The sequence below is a fragment of the Choloepus didactylus genome, chromosome 9 (assembly GCF_015220235.1).
Source record: "Choloepus didactylus isolate mChoDid1 chromosome 9, mChoDid1.pri, whole genome shotgun sequence".
NCBI classification, from domain to species: domain Eukaryota; kingdom Metazoa; phylum Chordata; class Mammalia; order Pilosa; family Megalonychidae; genus Choloepus; species Choloepus didactylus.
The window spans coordinates 27,399,983-27,418,941 of NC_051315.1; the positions used below are offsets into that span (position 1 = coordinate 27,399,983).

Sequence of the window (18,959 nt, forward strand, 5' to 3'; positions counted from 1 at the left end):
GACCTATGCAGTTTTATTATGGTGATTATTAATTTCTGATGAGCTTTTATGGGAAGGAAAATAAGATTCAAGTTCTTTTGAGAGTCTTAGCAACCATGTTTTGTTTTGTTTTTAATTTTATTGAGATTGTTCACATACCATACAATTATCCATAGATCCAAAGTGTACAATCAGTTGCCCCCGGTAACCTCATACAGCTGTACATCCATCACCACAATTAATTTTTATTTTAGAACATTTTCATTACTCCAGACAAGAAATAAAGACAAAGAAGAGGAAAAAAAAAAAAAAAAAAAAGAAAAGGAAACTCAAATCCTCCCGTATCCCTAACCAACCCCCCTCCACTGTTGACTCGTAGTATTGGTATTGTACATTTGTTACTGCTTATGAAAGAACATTGAAATACTACTAACTGTAGTATATAGTTTGCAATAGGTATATATTTTCTCCCTATTTGCCCCTCTATTATTAACTTCTAGTTGTAGTGTCATACATTTGCTCTGGTTCATGAAAGAGATTACTAGTATTTGTAGAGTTAATCATGGACATTGCCCACCACAGGATTCAGCTCTATACATTCCCATCTTTTGACCTCCAGCTTTCCTTCTGGTGACATACATGACTCTGAGCTCCTCCTTTCCACCTCATTCACACACCATGCAGCACTGTTATTCTCACAACATGCTACCATCACCTCTGTTCATTTCCAAACATATAAGTTCACCCTAGTTGAACATTCTGCTCATACTAAGCAGCCATTCCCCATTCTTTAGCCTCTTTCTATATCTTGGTAAGTTATATTTCATGTCTATGAGTTTACATATTGTAATTAATTCATATCAGTGAGACCCTGCAATATTTGTCTTTATATGCCTGGCTTATTTCACTCAGTATATTGCCCTCACAGTTTCGTCATCAACCCATTTTTTTTTTTAAGATGGTTTTGTTCACATACCATACATTCCATCCTAAGTAAACAATCAGTGATTCCCTGTGCAGTCACATATTTATGTGTTCACCACCCTCACCACTATCTATATAAGGGCATCTACATTTCTTCCACAAAGGAGGAGGAAGAGCCAAAGAAGGTAGAGAGGCAAAAGAAGAAGAAAAAAGAAAGAGGAAAAAAAATGACAGCTAGGAAGCAGCAAAAGAAAAAATAACCTTAAATCAAAGTAGAATAAAGAGACACCACCACCAATGCCAAGTGTCTCACACCCCTCTCCTATGCCCCCCTCTTATCTGCATTTACCTTGGTATATTGCCTTTGTTACATTAAAGGAAGCATAATACAATGATTCTGTTACTTATAGTCTATAGTTTATGTTGATTGTATTTTTCCCCCAATGCCTTCCTATTTTTAACACCTTGCAAGGTTGACATTCATTTGTTCTCCCTCATGAAAAAACATATTTGTACATTTTATCACAATTGTTGAGCACTCTAGGTTTCACTGAGTTACACAGTCCCAGTCTTTATCTTTCCTCTTTTCTTCTGGTGTCCCACATGCTCCTAACCTTCCTCTTTCAACCATATTCATAGTTATCTTTGTTCAGTGTACTTACATTGCTGTGCTACCATCACCTAAAATTGTGTTCCAAACCACGCACTCCTGTCTTCTGTCACTCTGTAGTGCTCCCTTTAGTATTTCCTGTAGGGTGGGTGTCTTGTTCACAAAGTCTCTCATTGTCTGTTTGTCAGAAAATATTTTGAGCTCTCCCTCATATTTGAAGGACAGCTTTGCTGGATACAGGATTCTTGGTTGGCGGTTTTTCTCTTTCGGTATCTTAAATATATCACACCACTTCCTTCTTGCCACCATGGTTTCTGCTGAGAGATCTGCACATAGTCTTATTAAGCTTCCTTTGTATGTGATGGATCGCTTTTCTCTTGCTGCTTTCAGGATTCTCTCTTTGTCTTTGACATTTGATAATCTGATTATTAAGTGTCTTGGCATAGGCCTATTCAGATCTATTCTGTTTGGAGAATGCTGTGCTTCTTGGATCTGTAATTTTATGTCTTTCATAAGAGATGGGAAATTTTCATTTATTATTTCCTCATTATTGCCTCTGCTCCTTTTCCCTTCTCTTCTCCTTCTGGGACACCAATGACACATACATTCTTGTATTTCATTTCGTCCTTGATTTCCCAGAGATGTTGTTCTTATTTTTCCATTCTTTTCTCTCTGTGTTCTTTTGTTTGTGGGCTTTCAGGTGTTTTGTTCTCTAGTTTCTGAGTATTTTCTTCTGCCTCTTGAGATCTGCTGTTGTGTGTTTCCATTGTGTCTTTCATCTCTTGTGTTGTGCCTTTCATTTCCATAGATTCTGCCAGTTGTTTTTCTGAACTTTCGATTTCTGCCTTATGTATACCCAGTGTTTTCTTTATAGCCTTTATCTCTTTTGCCATATCTTCCCTAAACTTTTTGAATTGATTTAGCATTAGTTGTTTAAATTCCTATATCTCAGTTGAAGTATAAGTTTGTTCCTTTGACTGGGCCATAACTTCAGTTTTCTTTGTGTAGGTTGTAGTTTTCTGTTGTCTAGGCATCTGACCTCCTAGGCCACCCCAGTCAGGTTTTCCCAGACAAGAACAAGCTCAGGTCACAGAAGGAGGAAATATTCAGTATTCGGTTTCCCTGATGGTGTGTCTTAGAGGATTGACACACCCGGTGCTTTTCTGCCCAGCAGGTGGCACCTGTCATGGGCTGGTGTGGGGGGGTGTGGCCTGGGGCTCTCCTCCCCCAGGCTCTGGGGTCTGATTCTGAATGTAAGGCAGGTAGTAGAGCTGGGCCCCTCCTCTTTCCTTTTGGGAAGCTATGCTCCCTACAGAGAGATCATTTGCATATAAATAGATTCTTTGTTTCTCTGACTCTGCTATCTACACCCTTGCCTGGGTCAGAGTGCTGCTAGTTTAAAGTGGCTGAGGCTTTTTTTACTGCAAAGCACTGTGAGCTGAAAATGGCTGAGGCTTTCTCCACTGAGTCACCCAGGTTGAGAGAGAGAGAAAAGGACAGAAAGCCCCAGATTCACCCTTTGACCAGAGATAGCACCTGATCCTTTGGGCTCCCCATCCTGAGACAGATACCTCCCCTGACTCTCCCAAGGTCAGTCGTCACCAAAAGCCTCTGTTTGCTTGTTGGGGAGTCGCTTTCTGGATTTAGCAGTTAACATTAAAATCCCATTTGGAGCTGGGCAGAGGTATATTCACTTGTTCAGAGAGTGCTGCTCTCTAGCACCGCCAGGATTCCGTGAGGGAGGGGCTCTCTGCTTGGATCTGCAGGTTTTACTTACAGATTTTATGCTGTGATCTCGGGCATTCCTCCCAATTCAGGTTGGTGTATGATGAGTGGACGGTCACGTTTGTCTCCCTGCAGTTATTCCAGGTTATGTATTAATTTTTCTGTTGTTTGTGTATTGTTCCAGGGAGACTAGCTAGCTTCTACTCCTCTCTATGCCACCATCTTAGCTCCCTCTCCTTGTTTTGTTTTGTTTTTGATAAATTTTAGGAATAATCAGGAGCATCATAGAAAGCTACACTATGTTTAAAAATCAGAGGTTAGATAATCTTGTCATTTATTCAAGTGACTTTGTCAGTGATGGTGTAGAGAAAAACAACTACTTTTTGAACACTAGGCTGTCATGCATTAAGAATGAAAGTGATTTGGGTTAGAAAGTATTTTTTTCCTACAGATTAACTCTGCAGAGACTTGGCAGAAGTAGGGGAATATAAATATCTTTAGCTTCATTTTAAGCTGATCTTTAGAAAATGGAATTCTTCCAAAATAAGCATTTATAGTACCATTTTGAAGGAAATATAATATTGAAATCTGTATGGTGATGCATTAATCTAATCCATGTGTGCCTATGTTTAGCAACCAACTAGAGTGTTAATATCTATCCCCTTCTTGAATGATAAAGACTCAAATTCTTCACAACACTGTAAACCCTTCTTAACTAAATCATGGTTATGATAATAAATTCATATCTTGAAGGGCTTAAACACAAGAGAATAAAGAACATAATAATGAAAGTTAATGGATTACAATCCATTTAAACTGTATGTACAGAAAGACTGTGTTACATTGGGGAGCTTTCCCTGGATTAATAAATGAGAATCTTTCATCCTGTCTGTGGGAAATAAGTCTGGATAATCACACAAGGAAGGTCAGCTCACTGATCAAACTCCACTAGAAGTCACAGATACTGAAGGGCACTTTGCTTCTAGAATTGTTCCGTAGTCTTGAAAAAATTACATTTTTCTCCTTTCCTAGAAAATAGCTGTTAATATGAATTTTGTTTCTATGTTAGTAATTTGAGGAAAAGGTAGCTTTTTTCTCATTAATATGAAAATATCTGAAAGGGGAAAATCTCAAGTTATTGCTCATCTACTTCTTCTTGTTTACAGGTATCAAAGGCAGAAGCCACGTGAATGAAGAAATTAAATATTTCATGAAACTCAGGATTTGGGCTTTGGTCATGAGAGCCAGTCAGGATGGTATTTGGAATTAGGACACATAACCCCCAAGAAATGCCCTTTGTTCCCTAAGCAGACCGGTTACCTAACCGCTTTAGAATGTTCTGCATGTTTATTAACTAACCTGAACTAACTCATCAACCTCTGTCAAACTGGTGGGTATCAAATGATGCAGGTGGGAGAGAAATCATTTAACATTTATGAGTTAGAAATGTATAAACTGGGCAAATGGACAAGGTTTCCCTCAAGGGGTGGAAACAGAGGGAGAGAACATGACTTTCCTGAGAAAAAAGGCCACAAGTGGAGTGGAAATCTGGGTGATGAAGTCACACTGTTCAGCAGGCCCCATGGGCAGCACCAGCAGAGGCTTAAGGGGGTGTGTGAGGATGTGTGGCCATCTGTTTGGGCACTCACAAACACACACAGACACAAATGCACATGCACACAGAAGCACACTCCTTCATGCATGCACACAGAGACACACACCTGTATGCACACACAGCCACACGTATACATAGACCGCACACTCAGACACACCTCCCTTTCCCAGTTCTCTTTCTGAATGTGTTTGTATACTTGGAAAAGAAAGGACTGTGATATTCAAGAAAGAACTACATCACTGTGACCAAACAGCTTTTGTAATGGGACATCATTTAGAAAAAGTTGGTTGTAAATTGGAGGAAGAAGAAAAAAAGTTAAAAAAAAATTAAAAAGAATAGCCCATCAGCACTTAGGAAATCTGTCCGTAGTGGCAGAGGTAGTGGTAATAGAAAATCTGAGGACAGCAAAGATCTCTGACTATATGTATTCGTACAAATCTCAGGCCACAAAATTCAGATATATTGGAAACCATAACTTTATTTTTCTATTACTCAATTTAATTTTCTTTTTATATCCTCATTCAGCCAGGATGGTGGAAACTGAAATAATAATTTCTCAGGATCTTTATTGATCCTTAAGTCTCTGTCCCAGTTGCAGGAGCCTTATGCAACCAAAAATGGGAGGAGCCTGTTGTCATCCCTTCATCCAGATGAGATGCCCATCGTCCATCCTGTCTGGTCACTGGCCAGCAGGACTTGCAGGTAAAGGCCAAGTTATCCTTTATTCTTCTTTATCCAGCCTTTTCATGTCTCCCAGCTCTAACTTGTTCATTTATGCCGTACTTCTCTCACGGGAATTATCTTCCCATTCCCTAGGGTCAGAAATCTCAGAGAAGCTGTCTCAGCTTCACTAGCCTAGGGCTCCAGGAGGACTTAACTTCTTTCCAGAGCAGTGTCCAGGATTCCCAGGGCAGGCTCCTTCTCTGCAGGACCCACCAAAACCCACGACTTTCTCACTTTTCTTCCTCCTCTCCTTTCCCCTTCAACCTGGAGATAGCTTTTCTACCTGGATGACATCAGCAAATGATAACAGATTGAACTGGGCATTTTTAGGCCATTTCATTCCCAGAAAAAATAGAAGCCTGGTCAACAATAGCTGAAAAGTCCTAACTTATATGCCTTGTGCCTTTTAGTTTTACTTCAAGGACAGAGGCTTGTGGAGGTAAAATCTCAGGATATAATTCTTTTTCCTGACCTTCTACTCCATCACATCTCTTCCGTGGAACAAAGAGCCTAGAAAGACCTAGATGTTTTAATTTGGGGAAAATGGAAGAGTTAGAGAAGCAAAAAAGAAAGATTAGATAGATAGACAGACAGACATGATGGTTACAGAGATAGATAGATAGATAACTAGGTAGATAGCAGATAGAGAGATAGATAGAGATATTACAATACCACCTAGGTGAGATCTCCAGCTAATTATGGTGATGTGTATTCAAAGTACTGGATTATGAATTACTGCCAGTGCTATAATGGTACACTAGTAGAAGAAACTAAGGTACACAGAGATTGCACCTTTTATATCCTTTATTTAGGATCTTGCAGTGATAGCCTTGGTATCCTTACAATTCAGTAAATGCTAATCTGGGAATTTTATACAGTATGGGCATTGAAATGTTTATTTAGCACTAGATCAAGGGCCAGAAATCCTTGAATGTGTATGAAGCATACATTTCTCATGAATGATAATGTTGAAGTTATTCCATACTTTCAAAAGGAATGTGGAACATCAAACAACTATTGACCAAATGCACATAGAGGTTTCATTCATATCCAGTTTTCAAACAACTATAAGGCAACCAATATTTAAGATGGAGTTTACTGAAATTAAATGCCGTCAGATGAATATTATGTCAGTAAGTACTTTCATTTTAGATTATGATTATGAGTTGGTCAGCTCTTGCACATAAGACACCAACTGAAGGCATATACTTGATAGTTGTCAAATGCAAGTAGTTAGGCTTTATTTCTTTACTAACTCATTCAAGTGTACTAGTTAGTGTTAAGGTAAACAATTCAATCCCAATAGGAAATTCAGTGCTTCCCATTGCATTCATCTAAGTGGGAACAAAACTGATAGGTAACAAGATAAAACCACTTTAACACCGTAGTTCTAAAAGTATCCAACTATATCATGTGCTAGGTTTTATTCAATATATAACTCCATTGATCCTTATGATAGCCCTATGAGAGATGTACTATATCATTTTCAGGTAAGGAAACAGAGGCTCTGAATTGAATAATTTGCCCAAGTAAATGAGTGAGCCAGGATTTACAACCAGACAGCCTGGCTATAGATTCCATGAACTTACCTCTCTCCCTTTATCTCAGATGTTATATTTTCCTTGTATGTCAAAGGACAGGAGACAATTGATATGAGTTCAGAGGCAGAAAGGCTTCAAAATAGTTTTTCAGTTTAAGGACAGTCAACAGCAATAATTGTTGTTTGGACCCACATTATTGGAGATTAGTATTAAGTTCATGTTTATTTATTTTGTTATGAATTTTTTTCAATTGAATAGTTTTCTTATATGAGAATGTATCTCTTGGGTATGTGTAGTTTGATGATCATGTCTCTATGGCCCTGTCTAAAAGTTTCCTCCCTTCTTAGTGACAAATTTATGGTCAATCTGTACCTGTGTGCATGGTATTTAACAATGTAGAGGAATGTGAAGTGTAAAACATTATTTGGGGTCTTTAGGGAAAAGTAAAAATATGTTAAAATTCCTTTTCTAAAGAAAGTCACAGATCATATCAGCCAATACAAAAGTTTCAGAAAAGGTGGGTTGTGGTAGAGAATCAAATTTGGAGTCAGGCAGATTGGAATGTGTGCTTACTTGCTGTGTGGCCTTAGGAAACTCACTTAACTTCTCTGATCCTCAGTTTCCCAATTGTAAAATACAAATAGAAATGTCTATGCAGGTCACTGTGAGGATTAATTGAGATAACATACAAATCCACCATGAATAGTGGTGGTGGTTACTCAGTTCACATAAGCAACTTTCCCTGTTTGATCAAGAGCATGGAAATGGCACCGAGGAAAGCTGAGTTTTTGTCATCAACCCTCTGAAGCCAGCCAGTAAGATATATGATCTATATTGAACATGAAGAGGCCTTCTTTTCTGTACTCTCTTGAGTTGAGTGTAGCATGGACTCTGTGGCCAGACTGCCTGATTGGAATCCTGAATCTGTCAGTTACTAGCTGCTGGTTCTGGGCAAATTGCTTAAAGTCTCTTTGTCTTAGTTTACTCATTTGTAAATGTGCATAGTAATCATATTTTCACTGGTTGATATGAAGTGAGTTATTATTTATAAATTTCTTACAGCAGTTACTTACACATATTTAGCCCTACATTAGGTGTTTGTTAAATAAATATCTTGACAATGACTTTCTGATTTAAACTCTAATAATCAATTAGTCTGGATAATTTCTTTAGTCGCATGGGTTTCTGAGATTCTTTGATTTATGAACTAAACAGGCAGTTATTCCACATCCTGTAGACATAATCAGAGGTGTAGGCCTTTGAATATTTAGCAAATATTACTTTGAAAGGCTGATTAATTAGCCTTCACTTTGTTGGTCTGAAGCCACCTTTTTATTTTAATACAACTTTATTGTGATATATTTATAAACCATACAGTTCATCCAAGGTATACAATCAGTGGCTCACAGTATCATCACATAGTTGTGTATTCATCACCACAATCAATTTTAGGACATTTTCATTACTCCAGAAAAAGAAATAAAAATAAAAAATAAAACCCAAAACATCCCATAATCCTTTATCCCCTCCTATTTTTTTTAACAGTTTTATTCACACACTGTACAATCAGTGGCTCTTGTTATAATCACATAGTTATGCATTCACCTCTACAGTTAAATTTCTTCCAAAGAAAAAATTCCCATAGCCCTTATATCCCCCTATTATTGACATTTAGATTTCGTGTAGTGCCTTTGTTACAATTAATGCACAAATACTACAATGCTACTGTTAACTATAGACCTTAGTCTACATTAATTGTATTTTTCCCATATACCGCCCTATTATTAATACCTTGTAATAGTGATGTACGTTTGTTCCAGTTCATGTAAGAACTTTCTTACATTTATACAATTGACCACCATTATTGTCCAGTCTAGTTTTTGCTAAATTATACAGCTCCGGTTTTTATCCTCTAGTGAAGTCACCTTTTTAAAGGGACTGCAATATATGTGAGCATTTGATTTGTTTCTTAAGTGATATTGTGTTTTAACTGAAATCATGTCCTTTAACTGAAATAATAGAAATAAAAATTCTCAATCATTACATATTCCCTAGGATGTCTGACCTCATATATCACCCTCACAACAGTTTCAGTTTATGCAGGAAGAAAGGGGGAAGTCTAAATGAAAGCACAGTTATCCTGATGTCAAGAATTCTGATTATTAATAGCAAAATAACAGAGTATTATAGAAATAAGTGATCAGAAGTCCAAGTCAGCAATTTCCTCCAATCCTCCAGAGTTCTGTCTGGTTAATCCGCAATCTGTTGCCAACCAATCAAATTGCTTCTCCAATACAGACTCCATTTTCCACGCTGGATTCTGAGTATTCCAGGCTTATTTTTTGATCCCAGTGTCTGATTAGATGCTGACTGAATAGGACTCTCAGACAAGTGATGAGACACCGTCTCAAGGTTACACTCGGTAACTCAGACTCTCCATCTCTTACAATTCAGATTTGGAAGGAGGTAGCTGCATTTATTTCTGTTAAGTGAGCATTGGAGATAAATGGTAGGGTTCCTCTTCCAGCTTATCATTTTTGTGAGAGTGGATAATTGATAGCTAAAAGCAATTGCTCTATCTTATCAAAAGAAGAATGGAAAGCAGGATTTAGTCTGCTCTAGCTGTCTAAAACAATATCTCTATTTTTATCTATTATTAGTATCTCAATAGTGCCCCATCTCTGGAAGATGACATTTCTTAAAGAACATACCTTAAGGTTGTTTTTGGCAATACCATAACGCTTGAGAATCAGCTAAAGAATTATTCAGTATGACATTCATGGAGTGTAGACCATGCTATATAAACCCTTAATATATTTTCTCAGAAGGTAAAATCCAGCTTGAAACTGAAATTTAAAAACAAAAAATTTTTTAGAGTATGTTTGTGAATGGAAATTTAAAGAACTTTCCAGATGCAACTGGAATCTGAAATCCACAAATATAGAGTGTGATGGAAATATAGTTAGGCTTCAAAATGCATAGAATATGCTTGGTTTCTTATAGGAAGCCAGGAATGAGTGTCACAACAACCATTTCAGATGTGCATGGCATCAAGAGAGAGATGGTTTTTCTAGTTTTCTACAAAATGGCCAGCATTGACTTGCAAAACTTTGATGGAAAGAAATGTAAAATCTTTGATCTCTGCCTGATGTTCACAGTTGGTTTTCCTAGGCTGAAGATGAGAGGGGAGCAGGGTGGTTAAATGTGGCTTTAAAGCTCAGCAAAATGTAAGTTTTTACACTCTTGCTCCCCATGGCCATTCCTGCCTTTTGGTTTAGCTGTTACTCTCATTATCAAAGTCAAGCTAAATTCCTGAGCTGTTAAGGTTTGTTAGAAACCACGGCAAGGGAAAGGTTAGTGGTGCCCATCTCTTGATTGCTGAATGCTGGAGGTCCTTCCGCATGGCAACATGATGCATTGTTCGCTGAGCTTTCCTTGCCACAATCGTCCTCCTGTTCTACAACCACTATATAATTTTACAATCCCTCTCATTATTAGCACATTTCAGTAAAGTTCAAATTTATATACCCTCAGAGCCATTAACATTTTGTCACACATTCTGGGTGGCACATTCCTCATTCAGAAAAATGTCTGCAGAGGAACACTCTTCTGATATATTACACTCCTTGGTTCTTCATTTAAAACTTGAGACATTCACCAGCATATACATCTTATTTAAAGTGTCAAAAAAAATTGCACTGACTTAAGAGCCTTGTTACTTAAACTTCAGGGATCACTGCATCCATTTTCCCTTTTCTCTGTTAACCATTTTTTTTCCTATTTTTCTCTCTGTTCAGTTTCTTTTTCATGGAAGTTATAGGGAGGGAGATAATAGGTAAGCATCTTTTAAAGAACATTATTTAAACCCGAAGATTTTAGGAAAAAAATAAACTAATTATTTGTTCACGCATAGACAGGACTATGTGGAATTATCCATATTCTTAGAAATATTTTCATGGCAAATTAATATCTTTGCAAAATAATAGTATAGCTTTAAAGTATATGAGGCTTAAAAGAATTGAAATTTCTTATTTATGTTTAGAAATCTAATAAAATTATGAAAGACTAAAGGGAGAGTCTTGGAGTTGGAAAATTAGAGGGTTGATACTTTTTGTCACTATTTAGGAATTTGATATGGAATAAATCACACACACATTACTATAGGTGGGTAAGTAGAGGCTTGTGTATCATTGTTTACTTTATATGGATTGGAATAGAAAGGACAGCCATCTCCAAGGTGTGATGGGAAGGACTCTTCTGAATGACTCTTCATTTTCTTATTTTGATAGGATAAATATCACTACCTGAGGTTTATTATCTTCGTGGTTCTCAGGCTTTGCTGGAATTTGATTCATCTGGGGAGATTGTTCACCACAAAGATGCCCAGCGCCCACCTGCAGAAGAATCTGTTTGTAAGTAGTTTGGGATAAAGCCCTGACTTTTGCATAAACTTCCATATAAACTTTTTCTGTGATTCTGATGGACACTAAATTTGGGAAATACTGAGTTAAAGTGATTCCTCGTGTATTTCTGTAAAATACAAATACCCTTAGGAGATAAGACATTATCATATATTTATGGGCTAGAATCAAGTTTTTTTTTTTTTTTCTAATTGATTTCTGCATCACAGGATAACCTTTAGAGATTCAAGACCAATGATGTGCTGGTAAACTGACAGAAGTGGGGTAGGTGGGCTGATAAGTCATTGATTTGCAGCATTTGCCAATTTCCATGGTGTGAATACTACCATAGCAGATTTTAAGCTACTAATGATTAACAACCAGCTGTTAACTTCCTGACTACTAAGTCTCCTCTAGTGACCCCTGAGACCTGGCCCCAGCACATCACTGAGACTGTGAGTAACTATTTCTTAGAGGGAAGTAAGGTATTCTCTGACTCTATGGCCCAGGGTTGATTAGGTAAGGCCAGGGTGTGAAGCTGTGATAAAGAACTCAAAAATCCAGGGAAAGTTGTAAAAAATCAAGCAGGCAAAAAACCAACCAACCAAACAGGCAAATAAGGAAAGGACATAAGAAGGAAGGTTCTCATGGGAGTCCAACAGGATTTTATTTAGGGCACAAATCTTTGGACCAGAAGAAGAAGCTGTATGGGTGGGAAAATGCCAGGCTGAAGTCAGGCTAAAGATAGTGTACTGGCAGCCCAAACAGGAGACATCCGGGAGAGGAGGAGGTGAGCCACTAAAAAGAAACCTAATGGGTCCACAGAAAATCAAGAAGCAGATGAATGAAGATGCCTAAACCAGATGAAACAGAAAGATGAAGTCACTTGGGCAGGGGGAAGCCAGCAGAGATAGGACAATTTGTGTTTGAGGTTGAAGTCCAATTAAATAAAAATATCTGGAGTCCAGTCCTGGTTCCTTTTATACAGCATTGGGAGCAAGGAAGAATCTTATTTCATCAGAGCTGTGTGAATAATTACAGCCACTGAAAAATAGAGGTAAAAGCTATATAAAAGGGAACCTTAAATTATCCACTCCAACATGAGAGACATCCTACACAATCTACTGATGTCAGATAGTGCAGTGGGAATTAACTTCCTGGGGTATACTAAGGATAACTCTGAATTTCTGGTGCCCTTGTCTTGGAAGCCACCTCCCAATTAAAGGTTTCCCTTGCAGTTTAATTTAACATTTGAGGTTCTTTTTTCTTCAAATATGACAATGTCAAAACTGGCTTCCAGCTTCCTGAAATGTCACTTACTCATGATAGTCTCTGGCAATTGACAGGGAATTCCAACTGATACATTCTTCTTGTGCTTACAAATGACAGACCCTTGGAGCCCCTATTTGTTCTTTCATCTGAAACTCACTTGTAGAACAGGGAGGGTTATTACTTTTTCTACTTCCCAGCCCCCTGAGGATGGAGAAGTGATCTCTTATTCCAAGCAGAAAATTGGAAGATAAATGACATCTTAAGAACACCATGGGGGATCATGAACGTGTTACAGAGACCACTGGTTTGCTTCTATCTCAAAGAAATGCTTGTTATAACTATAAACAAACTGATATAATTTGTTAAGGTAAAGATAATATTTCAAGAAAAAAAAATATCCTTTCTGTTCTAATGAGAAGAGCGTTACATAAGAGAAAAGGAAATAGAGCTGATTTGAACACAAAGAAACACCAAATAAGTAAAGTTATTATGAGTGTATATATTTTTTTCTTCTTTGATTTTGTCCACAGGATTCCTCACCCTGGCACTCATTTTGCAATACAATCAAGCATAAGGGTTTAGAGAAAGATAGTACTGTCTCCTGTTGGGTTTGGATGTGAGCTGCATCCCCCAAACCAAATTTCTTCAGGAAAGGTGATAAGAATTGATATCACAGGATAAAGAGGAATATGCTATTTACAACTGTCAGCCTTGAAGGTCGCAGATCTCAAAAACCAATCTATAAAAACTGCCTTGAGATATTAAGGCAGGTTATTTTATTCCATATATGCCAAGAGCATAATTTCTTTGCCACAACTCCCCTCATCCTTTAATTTGGATCCTACAAATTTGAGTTGTATAATTGTGACAAGGGTTGCAATAAAATGCAATCTTTAGTATACAATAATTTAAGAATAATCAGAAACAGCATAGTGCAGAATTGTACTGTATTTGTCTGATCATCAATGCTAAAATAATAATATCAAAAGGTAGAAACTGTGATCTAAGAAAAGAAGAATGCAATTATACCAGTTATAAAGGTCAAGAGAATCCTGGAAACCAGGGACAAAACAAAACATTATATTGATTATATGATTATCATCAGAAATGAGGAAACAAACCAATTTTTCAGGAAATAAAATATTATTTTGTCCCTGAATTCTAAATTAATTTACATAGAGGATACTGAAAAATGTCATATACAAGGTCCTTAGTGTTTAATGTAATATGCAGTTAAGAGAAGAATTTAAAGTAGTTCATTTAATCAACTTGATCATGGTGAAGAGTGAGCATTGGATATATTCTTAGTACTTTACAGAAGTCAAATTTCATAGAAAGTATCAAAATTATTTTGGAAAATAACCTCTTAATTTCTTCATCCTTTATGAGTTCTCCCATTTATAAAGAACTATTTGTTGGTGATTTTACTTTGTGAGAATATAGGTATGTAAGAATAGCATCTTTAGAAAATGTTATATGACAGGAGTGATAAATGATAACTTGATGTTCTCCCTAGGGTGTCCTATATGATAATCTACCTACTTTTCCAGAAAAGTTGTAAAAGAGTTTTGCAAAACCCTTAGAACTGACATAGAAAAATACTGGTAGATTTTTATGCATATTAAAGTAAATATACTGCAATCATATTATTTAACAACAGAAGCATTGGATTAAACATAGGCATAGTATAACTTTATAACTGCCAGGTTTCTGTGATAAATGCCACTTAATGGGTTGGCTAGACAATAGAAATTTACTGGCTCACAGCTTTGGAGGCTAGAAGGCTTGCTGTTGGAGTTGGGGGCATTCTGGCTGGCCAGCTATCTTTGGGTTTCTTGACATTCCTGTCACATGGCAATGTCTTCTCCTTTCTCTTCTGGGTTCCCACTGACTTCAAGCTTCTCCCTGTGACCTTCTCTCTATACGGACTCTAGTAATCCAATTAGGACCCACCCTTATTCAGTTGGAACACACTTACCACACTTAGCTTGGAAATCTGCTCAGCCAGATATCCAAGTTCATCACTTAAAAGTTCCAATTTCAATCCAACATAAGGTCATAAATCAGCCAAGTTGTCTTATAACAAAGATAGCCTTTCCTCCAGTTTCCAATAGCAAATTCATCATTTCTTTATAAGGATTAACCAGAAAACTCTGAAGTCCATATTTCTACCAACAACCTCTTCAAGGCAATTCAGTCTTCTTTTAATCAAGTGCCTCACAATGCTTCTGGCCTCTGCCCATTAACCAATTCGCAAGCTGTTTCCAAATTTTAAGATGTTTGTAATAGCCGCACCCTACTCTTGCTACCAGAAATGGTCTCAGTTTTCCAGGCTGCTGAACAAATACCATACAAGGGGTAGATGTAAACAGCATGAATTTATTGGCTCACAGTTTTGGAGGCTAGGAGGCTTGCTTTCTCCTGGGATCAGTAGCGGTTCTGGCTGCCAGCAGTCCTTGGTTTCCTTGGCTTTTCCATTAGAAGGCTGTGTCCTCTCCTTTCTCTTCAGAAGCTGACTTCCAGCTTCTAGCTTCTCCCTGTGACTTTCTACAAGGCTTCCAGTAGTAGGATTAAGACCCATTCTGATCCAGTTGGTCATGCCTTAATTAAAATAACATAATCAAGAGATCCTATTTATGATGGGTTTGCATCCATAGGAATGCAGATTAGGATTAAGAGTATGGGTTTTGGGGAGTCATCATCCAACCTACCACAGTACATAAAAGACATGTTTATTTCATTTTTTCCAGAAATATTTTAAAGAGATAAGTTTTGTATTCAGAATAGTATAATTGTCACCTGGATTAGTTTCTTGGAATATAATAAAAACAAATACAAAGAATGAGACAGATCCAGTTGCTCTGAAAATGGCATTTGCAGTTATTCAAAATATAGGAAACAGTTGATGACTTTTAAAAAATCATGAGGCAAAATAAGTATAGATAATAGCTCTAGTGTTCTTATATTTTCTATATGCTACATTTTAAAGCTATTGCTCATTTTGAATACTTTAATACAGAATTCCCAAGATAATAAAAATACATTTTTTAAAAAACAGAATTTGCCACTGTGTTAGAGACCAATAATCTGCATCTCTGAGAGTGAAGAGAATAGCTTCCATCATCTTAGAAGCAGTTTTCTAAAAATCTCTTGGGGTCAGTTCTGAATAGAGGAAACAATAAGGATAGCCCAAATTCAGAATGATAAATAAAGGTCAATTTTTTTACAGGATAGAACAGTTTAAATCCATTCATCAATAAATGAAGGCCAATGCCAAATAATAGCAATAAATGTGAATACAAGAGCAACAATCCAAAAAATAACCGAGTTCTTTTAGGAAGAAATAATTCTGTGAGCAGACACTAACTCAACAATGATTATTTTCTTCCAAATGTATATCAACACCTCTTTTCATGTTACTCCACCACCCTAAGAAAGAGCATTATATGCCAAAAAGCAAGAGAGTGAAGCTAAAAGTGTGTTTTCAGACAAAAAAGCAAAAGCCTCAAACGCTGAATTTCAATATTTGTCACTGAAAACTAAGTTCAACTGAATAAAATTGAGCCATACTTTAACATTACTGCATTAGTTTGTGTTTGAGTTTTACAGTTCATAGGCACACATGGATATAAATCTGACTTACCAATAGCCAACCAGGAGACTTTGGGTTGGAATTTTACCTTCAAAATGGCCGGTGAAACTGTTCTGCACTTCTATTTGCAAATATCAATCTTTGAGATTGTTGAACAATCTTCTCATGATGAAAGGTTGTTTTTTTTTTAATCTGAAGGACAGAGTTTGGGGGTTCTAGAGACTCTGAGAGTTGAGCATGAGGAGAAGGACAAGGAAGAGAGGAGATGCTGACTGTGAGGTTCCTACATTTACAGGAATGGGATTTCTGACAAATTGCCCCCTGAGGGAAGCAGAGCTGGGAGGGAGACAGTCGGTTTGGGGGTTTCTTGCTTAATCGAGATGTTCACACTAAAAACTGGTGGACTGAGTTCAGTGAAAAAACAATAGCAGTAAAGCATTTGACAATAAACAGTTGTCTTGTTTTGGTCTGAGCACTTGATTTCCAAAAGTATACTTAAAAATTCACCCATTAACTAGTTATTTTTGGGAAATATATATTGTGCTTTACTAAAAGTTGGACTCTTTGCTGAAAGTTGGACATTTTGGGAGTAAAGTCAAGTCTAAGTAAGAGCATAAATCTCACATTTATTGGTTAGATGCTAGATAGTAACAGACATGTAACTTCAAAATTAATTTTATGTGTTTAAAATAGAATCACTGGGGGCGGGGCAAGATGGTGGATTGGTGAGGTGTATGTTTTAGTTACTCCTCCAGGGAAGTAGGTAGAAAGCCAGGAACAGCATGGACTGGACACCACAGAGCAATCTGACTTTGGGCATACTTCATATAACACTCATGAAAATGTGGAACTGCTGAGATCTGTGAAATCTGTAAGTTTTTGCAGCCAGGTGACCTGTGCCCCTCCCTGCCAGGCTCAGTCCCGTGGGAGGAGGGGCCGTCAGCACTGGGAAGGAGAAGGGAGAACTGCAGTGGCGGCTCTTATCTGAAACTCATTCTACTGATCCAAACTCCAACCATAGATACACTGAGAACAGACACCAGAGAATCTGAGAGCAGCCAGCCCAGCAGAGAGGAGATAGGCATAGCAAAAATAGCAAGACAAACTCAAAAATAAAAGCAGAGGATTTTTGGAGTTCTGGTGAACATAGAAAGGGGAAGGGCAGCACTCAGGCCCTGAGACTCATTTGCAAATCCCAAAGAAAAACTGATCTCTCTGCCCCCTGGATCTTTCCTTAATAGCTCTAATTGCTTTGTCTCTTAGCATTTCAATAACCCATGAGATCTGCCAGAAGGGCCCTTTTTTTTAATTAATTAATTTATTTTTTTCTTTTTCTAAAACAATTACTCTAAGAAGCCCAATACAGAAAGCCTCAAAGACTTGCAATTTAGGCAGGTCAAGACAAGAGCAGAACTAAGAGAGCTCTGAGACAAAAGGCAATAATCCAGTGGCTGAGAAAATTCACTAAACACCACAACTTCCTAAGAAAAGCGGGGCGTCCGCTCACGGCCATCATCCTGGTGGACAGGAAACACTCCTGCCCATCGCCAGCCCCATAGCCCAGAGCTGCCCCAGACAACCGAGTGTGACAGAAGTGCTTCCAATAACACGCATACACCACAAAATTGGGTGTAGACATTAGCCTTCCCTGCAGCCTCAGCTGGTTGTCCCAGAGTTGAGAAGGTAGAGCAGTGGGAATTAACAAGCCCCATTCAGACATCATTTCAGCAGACTGGGAGCCTCCCTACACAGACCGGCAGCTCAGAACTGCCCTGGGGGGACGGCACTCACCTGTGACATAGCACAGTCATCCCTCAACAGAGGACCAGGGGTGCAAGGCCTGGAACACGGACCCACTCACAAGTCTCAGGGGCCACGTGCCAATACCAAGGACTTGTGGGTCAGTGGCAGAGACAAACTGTGGCAGGACTGAACTGAAGGATTAGACTATTGCAGCAGCTTTAAAACTCCAGGAACACCAGGGAGATTTGATTGTTAGAGTTGACCCCCCTCCTTGACAGCCCAGACACATGCCCCTTATACAGGGCGGGCAACACCAACTACACACGCAAGCTTGGTACACCAATTGGACCCCACAAGACTTACTCCCCCACTCACCACAGAGGCAAAATGGGAGAACTGGCTTAAGGGGAACAGGTGGCTCGTGGACACCACCTGCTGGTTAGTCAAAGAAAGTGTACTCCACGAAGCTGTACATCTGACAAATTAGAGATAAGGATTTCAGTTGGTCTACAAATCCTAAAAGAACCCTATCAAGTTAAGCAAATGCCAAGAGGCCAAAAACAACAGAAAATTTTAAAGCATATTAAAAAACCAAACGATATGGAGAACCCAAGCCCAACCACCCAAATCAAAATATCAGAAGAGACACAGTACCTAGAGCAGCTACTCAAAGAACTAAAGATGAACGATGAGACCATGGCACGGGATATAAAGGACATCAAGAAGAGCATGGAACAGGATATAAAGGACATCAAGAAGAGCATGGAACAGGATATAAAAGACATCAAGAAGACCCTAGAAGAGCATAAAGAAGTCATTGCAAGGCGAAATAAAA

At 38.1% G+C, this 18,959-nt stretch overlaps 1 long non-coding RNA gene across 1 annotated transcript; it reads left to right on the forward strand.

Annotated features, from left to right (window-relative positions):
• Positions 1-3,329: 3,329 nt before the first annotated feature.
• LOC119544554 lies at positions 3,330-11,656 on the forward strand. The gene is made up of 4 exons (XR_005218862.1): positions 3,330-3,382; positions 4,405-4,628; positions 5,446-5,555; positions 11,407-11,656. It is a non-coding gene; the product is annotated as an uncharacterized LOC119544554 (long non-coding RNA).
• Positions 11,657-18,959: the final 7,303 nt, after the last annotated feature.